Below are 8,763 nucleotides of genomic sequence, written 5' to 3'. Positions count from 1 at the left end.
AGTTTAAAGCTCCCTCCTCATGTCGGTTTAGGTCGAAAATTGAAGAATAAATGCCTAAAAAACTTTCCAATTCCAATTTGTTTTATTTTAATTTCATGTAAATTACAATTTTGTCATTCTTTCACTTTATTTTACTATTTTATCTTCATATGCCGCCCCGCTATCTTATTTTAGGTATATTTATTAAGTCATCCCTAATTTATTAATCAAGCCATTTAATCACTTAAATATTATATTAGTAAGTTTTGTACCTTTTTCAATTTAGTCCTTTTTAATTAATTAACTATCGAAACGTTAAAATTTTTCAATGAAAGTTTAATACCACCTTAATGACACTCTATAAATATTTATAAAAATATTTATGACTCGGTTTATAGAAACAAGGTCCTTATACCTCACTTTCTAAAACCACTTGACCTAAAATCTTACTACTCGAACTTAATAAATCATTATAAAATATAAATTACCAATTCAACAACCTTTTCAAAATCATATTTGACTCGTAAATATTAAATAATAATATTTACGAACTTACTCACCAGATTTAGTGGCCTCAAAACCATTGTTTTTTACACTACTAAAAAATCGAGTTGTTACAAATATTGTTACTAGCAAAAATTTCTTGAACCCATTCACAAATAGCATTACCAACTATATCCCACTGACTCTGGAAAAAGTGCGCATGAAAACCATCACTACTCGAAGCCTTCAGTGGAGCCATGTCGAATAAGGCCCTCTTAATCTCTTTATTCGAAATCGATTTCTCCAAAAAAGCAATGTCCTAGAAGTTGATCCGTAGAAAGATATTGGAAGGGAGACCTCTCATTGGATCCAAAAGTTCATCATAAAGCCTTTCAAAAAAACCAATTACCTCATCTTTAAGTATATTCTTATCTAAACATTATTCTCCATTAGCAATACGTAAAGCTATGATACAATTGAATTTCCTTATTTGAATTGTACGGTCATGAAAAAATTTAGTGTTACGATCCTTAAGCTACAGCCAATCACATCTAGCCTTTTACCTTTGAAGTAGCTCTTCATGACTAAACAGATTTTCCAATTCATCACGAACATCCATTTCCAGTTTAACTAACTGATTAGAGGTCCAATGATCCAACGCCTTTTGAGTACTCGAAAGCGATTTCATAAGATGCCTTTTGCAAGTACATATAAATCCATTAACTGACATGTTCCATTCTTTAACATGAAAAGTAAATGCAGAAAGAGAGTCAACCATATTACCTGAATAGTTCCACTTATCTTTGACCAAAGTGGGAAATTTAGCATGATTCGTCCGCACTGCAAGAAATCAAAAGGGTCTCCCATTAGGCAAGCTAATTTCCAGATTAGTCTTCAAAGGGATGTGCTTGTGATCAGATTTAATATATGGGAAATGAAAAATACAACATTACAGGAAATATAAAACTCGTGTGCCATTAACTAGATCCCGGTCAAGCTTCACGAACGTGCCATCTCCCTACCATGTAAAAGATGGCCTAGTAAACCCTAAATTCTGTAAATTACAAGAACCAACAAAATTTCCAAAAAGATTGCATCTCGCCATAGTGGCACAATTGTTTTTTTATCATCAGGAAAGCGAATGACATTAAAATCACCATTATCAAACACGAAAAGTGTAACACCCCTATCCTGTAACCGTCGCCGGAATAAGTAAGGGGCATTACCGGACTTGTAACTCATGACAGAACGGTAAAACTTTTTTTTATATCATTCATTTGGATAAACACTAAACACAGCCAGGGATAAAATGTAAACTTCTATAAGTAAACATTCAAAAGATGCCATTTTCATATGGCTTATATACAATAGTCAAAATATCATTCTACCATATTGTCTATCCTATACATGCCATAAGCTAAGTCTAATTACATAGTTGCCGTAATGGTAGATAGTGTGACGAAGTGCTGATGATCCCCGAACTGGTAGTCAGAATCCACAACCTATAAACCAAAACATGATCGAACAGAGTAAGCTTTTGTAAGCTTAGTAAGTTTTAAGCAAAACAAAGTGTTCTCATTCACTATTATTGGTCATTCATTTCAACTGTTCGATGAAGTTAATCTAGAGCTTCATCTCGAACTATAATATCAATAAACGCATCACTTGGCTGTCACATATATACTTTTGAATAATAATGACCTAGATGGTCAAATATTTCCAAAGCACATTCTTCATCAATTTTCAACTTTCAATAATCCTTTCCACTTGTTCATAATCACATCCATATTTTTAAGTATTTCAACATGACAAGTACTAAATTACCGTAGGCACATAAAGAACCAAACATATTCTTTATCACATATACGTAAGCTTACAAAACATAATCTTTACCTTGTACTGGCACATCTAGCTGAACCCAACCCATACTCAAATCATAAAGCTTTTGGGCAGAATATGCACTAATACATAAGAATATTTCATCGCATACTTCATTATACAAGCATACCATTACCAATTAGATCATTCTCCTATTTGGAGTTATAATATTAATCACATTTACCTACCTCTTTGATACTGATAATTCACCTCGAAATCACTCCACCGATGAGTAAGTAATACGTACCTGAACATCTTAAATACATAATACTTATTTGATGGTAACTCATTGCAGATACTCAATATCAAAGTCTTACTTGAATCCTAGCATTTAGCTGTCAGGTCTTTAAAGCTCGGATATAGTACGAGCACGAAGCCTACGGACATTAATCAGGATAATATTCTCGCATAAAGCCTGCGGGGTTTTAACCCGGATATAGTACGGACACAAATGCCCTTCGGGACTTATCACATTTATACACTTTCACATCCATCACATTAGCCATTAGGTCTTATCTCATATATACACTTTCACATTCATCACATTGGCCATTCGGCCTTATCAAATATATACACTTTCACATTCATCACATTGGCCATTAGGCCTTATCACATATACACACTTTCACATTCATCACGTTGGCCACCCGGCCTTATCACATATATACACTTTCACATTCATCACATTGGCCATTCGGCCTTATCACATATATACACTTTCACATTCATCATATTGGCCATTCGGCTTTATCACATATACATATCTTGTACATCAATTTCATCATAACAAAATTGACTAGGTATACTAGTCATTTACGGCTTACAGCTTCACTTTAATACGGATTTGGTACTTTGATTACCAATATTTAATCGATAGCTTATAAGCAACTCAAATAGTTTTATTAAGGTTTACAACATAATCACAAATTCAGCACAAGCTGTTTTTCCTGAGCAACAGTTATTAAATTATTCGTAAATGGAGCTACGAAACTCCAAATGAAGTGCCGTTAATTTTCCCTGAAAATAGACTCATACATATTTTATCCAACAAATTTTCAGAATTTTTGGTTTGTCCAATCAATTCCAGATTTTTCTTAAAGTTTCCCCTATTTCACCATTTGACTATGCTGACCACTCTTCACTACGAATCAAATTTCTCATTGTACAAAATTCAAAATATGTTCTAGTTTATTTCATTTGAAACTAGACTCACTAAGGCATCTAGAATATAAATTTTGTCTTTTAAAAATTTTTGTACAATTTATAATGATTATCTAAAAACAGAACAGAGGATTACAGTGTCATTCTGCACTGTCTCACACAACTTTAAATATCTCATTATCGGAAATTCCTTTGCTTACACGGTTTCTTTTATAAGAAACTAGACTCATTAAGCTTTAATTTCATGTTTCATTCAGCCTCTAATTCAAGTCCATAAATTTATGGTGATTTTCTAAAGTCATGTTACTGCTACTGTCCTAAGCAGACTATTTCAATTTACACTTAAATTCCCAAGCTCAAACACTTAAGAACTTACCATTTGAGCTTAGAACATATCATGGCCACATCATATCTTATTAAATCAACTCATCATGTCCTATTATGATTGAATTTACTCAACGTTTAATCACTTAAAACTTACCTCGGAAGTGGTCGACGACTAGATATCCACGGCTATTCGTTTACTTTCTCTTTATCCAAAATTGCCCCTCTATGCTCTTGAGCTTAATTAACAAAATTTAAACTATTTTAATCACCTTGTTATATCATTAAAAACAACAAGGTAAATCTTCTCAATGAAACTCATACATAAGGCAACACCTCGATACATCTGCACACATTCGGTATTTCATAAAAACCATCCCAAATACATTTACCTAGGTATCACCATGTCGCCTTATATACATATACTAGTTATGTGGTCAATTTTCCCGATGACCTATGCATATAACTAATTACACCTTTAATAATATTCACAAAGTCGATTATCCACATGACTACCTTAGCATATTATTAGTTAGCTTCTTATCCAAATTTGCCATAAAGAAAATTAACTCATATCCCCTCAAGTGCATAAGCAATTGCATCCAAAGGACACTTTAAATGCATGTTATGAAGGTAACCGAATGCACATATATTTATACCAAGGCATCATATACTTCAAAACCAACTATCAAGGCATAAAGCCGAACCTTCAAAATCAATTATCAATACACGTTCAAACATGCCCTCCTACAAATATACAAGTTCTCCCTTGGTTAAACTAAATCATGCTTTAAGGTTTAATGTTCATCTTTAACACAATTACCACACTTCAAACTAAATTTTCAGCTTCATATATCCCACACCAGATTTTTTTTTCCATGCTCAATTTCCATGGCCGAATGAAATTATGCCCTAATTCATGAACTTAAACAACATTGGCCAACTTTCCAAGCTCATTTGAGCCATCAAGCACATTTAGTTTGTTCATACTCAACTAGAATCAATTATCCTTCCAAAATCATCAAACATACAAAATATACCCCATTAAGCTCATGACTGATTGCTACATGCTTCATGAACACAAAAATTTTCACATGGGTCTTGTTGCAAGCTTCAAAACCAACCAAAATTCACAACTTTTCAAAGAAAATAACATGAACCTTACCTTATTTGAAGCCTTCTTTTGTCGAATGCCCTAAGCTCAAAGGTTTCTATTTTTTTTCTCAACTCACGGCAAGAAGAAGAAGAAAATGGCCTTGTTATTTTCACCTCAAACATGTTTTTTCATTTATTTCATTAACTTTTATTATTTCTATTTTATGAAACCATTTTCTTTAATATAAACAAATATATTATTAACATTATTTACTAACATACAAAGCACAAAATGCCAAAATGTGTCATTCATGCCCATCCTTGCCGTCCACTACCAAGAAAAAGGAATGTTTGACATGCAAGTCCCTCATGCTTCAAACCATGCAATTTTTAGCCACTTCCAATTAACCTATGACATTTTCAAGATTTCTCACATAAGCCCCTTTTTATTTATTTTACATCCATATGACAACATTTAAAGCATGAAATTTTCACACATACTTATTCATAAATAATAAGCACAGAATATAACAATCAATTATTTTTGTGACTCAGTTTTTGTGGTCCCGAAACCACTTCCCGACTAGGGTCAAATTAGGGGTGTCACAGAAAGGAATCTAAAGGTAAGGCAGATTTCAAATTGTCCCAAAGTGGCCTTCTTTTTTTCATGTCCGGGCTACCATAAACAAAGAAGATAAAAATAGAATTAGAGGTCACGTTACCGAAAATGCAAAGGAGAATGAACTGAGGATGGTTTTGAATAATTTTAATCTGTACAGATTGATTCCAACCCACCCAAATTCCTCTTAAAAAACTAATAGCTTTAACACGGTGAAAGTAATCAAAACCCAATTTATCAATGATTAAATTTACTTTTTTACCACTTATTCTCGGTTCCAACAGACACACGATATCCAGACTATGCTCAATATTGTACTCACAGAAAACACGTAGAAATTTACTATTAGCACAGCCTTGACAATTCCACAAAAAAATTCAAATTTAAATACATAAAAAATAAAAATGAAAAATCAAAGCCTTACTGCACTGGAAAACCACTTCAGGCCTGATATCCTTCAATTTTATCTAGGCCACCTGAGCCACTCTTCTCTATATACTGTGTCGAAATAGCCTCAACCAAGTGGGCCATGGAGTCGCGCAATAGAATTTTTAAATTGTTATTAGTCTTAAATTTGCTTTCCCTAACTTGGATAGTTTTATTAAGTTTCTTTGAAATCCTAGCTCTCCCTACTTTCTCCCCCAAATTTCCCTCCACTGTCTTTTTTTTACCTTTCCCCAAAACCGGAGTGGTGCCCCCTCCATCGAAATGCCTGAGCTAAAGTCTTTAAACTCTTTGAAGTTGATCATTATATGCTTGCGTGGATTAAGACAGTTATTCATCTCGGCTTCTGTAACATCTACAACTCCTTTCGACGTTACCTTCGAACGAAACCAAGATTCAGAAAATCCATTGTTGCCATCGTTAGAGAAATTTGAACCTGATCTTAAAGAAACACCATCATCAGCCCGAATGTTATTTTCATTTCCAGTGACTGCAGGAAATCAAAATTTTCAAGATTCCTCAAAAACCAGATTCTCAACTTTATCACTAGCTTTAATTCCAACGATATTTCCATTTCTGTAAGAGCCCTAAATCGAGACCCCTTATTTTTCTTCATCTTGATTTTAGTGTCTATCTATGATAGATCTCTCAATTTCCTCCATGATTTCTTCTCAACAAGCATCCATGGCCCGTATGTTCCGCTATTCTCACCCTTTCCATCACTAGTCATATTTCCACCTTCCGACAATAATTCAGACGATGTTGGATTCTTTCTAGAGTAGGGTGCAGAGACCCTAAAAGGGCCAACATCCTTCATGTGGCCATATCTTCCCCAGTGGAAACAAATCGTCGGTAAAAATTCATACTCAATTATCTAGATTTTACTATTGATTAAAATTTGAGACACTAAATACCTGTCCAAATTAACATACACAACCATACGTGCAAATCTACCTTTTGCTCTGTTATCTGTATTCATATCCAATTTGACAATCTTGCCTACCATACCCCCTATTTCCACCAATATTTTACGCTTATACATGTAGCCTGCTAAACCCAGGAATCTAATCCATGACATCACCTGGAAAAGTTTGTGTTGGGTCAAAGGATACCAACCATGGTTGTACTGTCAGATATTGACCAAAAATAATCCATGGACCTTCCGACTTAAGTTTGACAAAAAAATACCCATTTTCAATATCCATCAGGCAGAATGACGATGAGGGCTTCCATAAGTTGTAAATTTTATTTTGTAAAATCAAGTAGCCAATGTTGCGTCTTAGGAGCTTCAAGATCACATTATTATCCAAATCCTGAATAAGAATTTGTTGAATACTATCTGAAAAATGAATTGAGGGAATACCATTAATAATGGACTTTTGAATGTCTCCTTCCAGCACATCAAAATCTTCCTTCATCTCTAGATTTTTCCCAACAGTGCTGGATGAAAGGTCAACTAATTTGTCTTTCCAAGAAATTGTTGGTTGCACGTCCTGATCTACCAGAAAATCTATATTCACACTCTCATCTTTGTCCTTAGAATGGACCTTCTTAGGTATTAAGCCTTTCACAGAGCAATCTCCAATCACCGAGTTTTCACAGAAAGAGTCCATAACAACAACAAATGTTAAGTAGAAAAATTTAAACACATAATTGTCCCTAATTAAGTTGTTCTGAGAGAAAAAAAAAACCTTGATATTAATTAGCTACAAAACCTAAGCTTCTCAACAACACATAAATATAAGTAAACCTAACTTTGATAAATATAATTTTAAAAATTTAAAGGTAGGGAAGGATTGTCAAGTTTAAGGATTAACTTGGACAAAAAAAAATTATGTCCCAATGTGGGAACAATTGTTAAATTCAAAGGCTAATTTAGACTAAAAAAAGTTCAAGCTCCAATATGGGAATAATTGCAAGTTCAGGCCCCAAATAGTGCATTAATCCTTTAATTTTTAAATCAAAACTTTAGATATTTGTTGATACCTAGCATCAAGAAGGAAGGAAACAAAAAGAAAATGTAGTGGTGCAAAGGAGACTAATTCACCTAGATGGACAAAGAGTTGGAAAAGAAGCGAAGTAACGGATGAGTAAGGAAGGGTTGAGTTTTGAGTAGGAGTTTAGGGTTGCTGAGAAGGTCAAAAGGATACTTTCTTAATCATCTTGGAGGGTATTTATAGGAGAGAGGCCTATGCTCGACAGTGCCACGTCACCGACAGTATAAGTGGTGCCCTGTTCGTGTGGTCGACCAAGTGGCAGGCCGGTTGTCCTTATGTTTTTAGTATTGTCCTAACATTCTCTTGGAGGTTAGTGTGTTCTCGTTAAAAGTGGGTGACTTGGAAGACGAAATGTAACAACCTCATATCACCTCAACAAGGAGAATGTCAAGACAGTACTAAACATGAGGACAACTGACCTACCACTTGACCAATCAAACAAGCAAGCCACCACTTGTATTGTCGGTGATGTGGCATTATTGAGCATGGAGGGCCTCTCTCCCATAAATATCCTCCAAATGATGAAGAAAGGATCCTTTTGGCCTTCTTAGCAACCCTAAGCTCGTACTCAGCAATCATTTTCCCTTGCTTGCTTAGTCCTCTCTTGTCTCATTTTTCGACTCTCCACTTATCTAGATGAATCAATCTCCTTTGCACCACCCCATTCTCCTCTTATTTTCTCCCTTACTGATATCTAGTATCAACAATATTAAAATGTTATACATTTAAATTTAATAAAAATTCATTAATAGCAATATAAAAGGGACCACAATTTTCAAATCA

This window comes from Gossypium hirsutum, chromosome A08 (assembly GCF_007990345.1).
Source record: "Gossypium hirsutum isolate 1008001.06 chromosome A08, Gossypium_hirsutum_v2.1, whole genome shotgun sequence".
Classification (NCBI taxonomy): Eukaryota; Viridiplantae; Streptophyta; class Magnoliopsida; order Malvales; family Malvaceae; genus Gossypium; species Gossypium hirsutum.
This window is presented reverse-complemented; position numbering follows the sequence as displayed.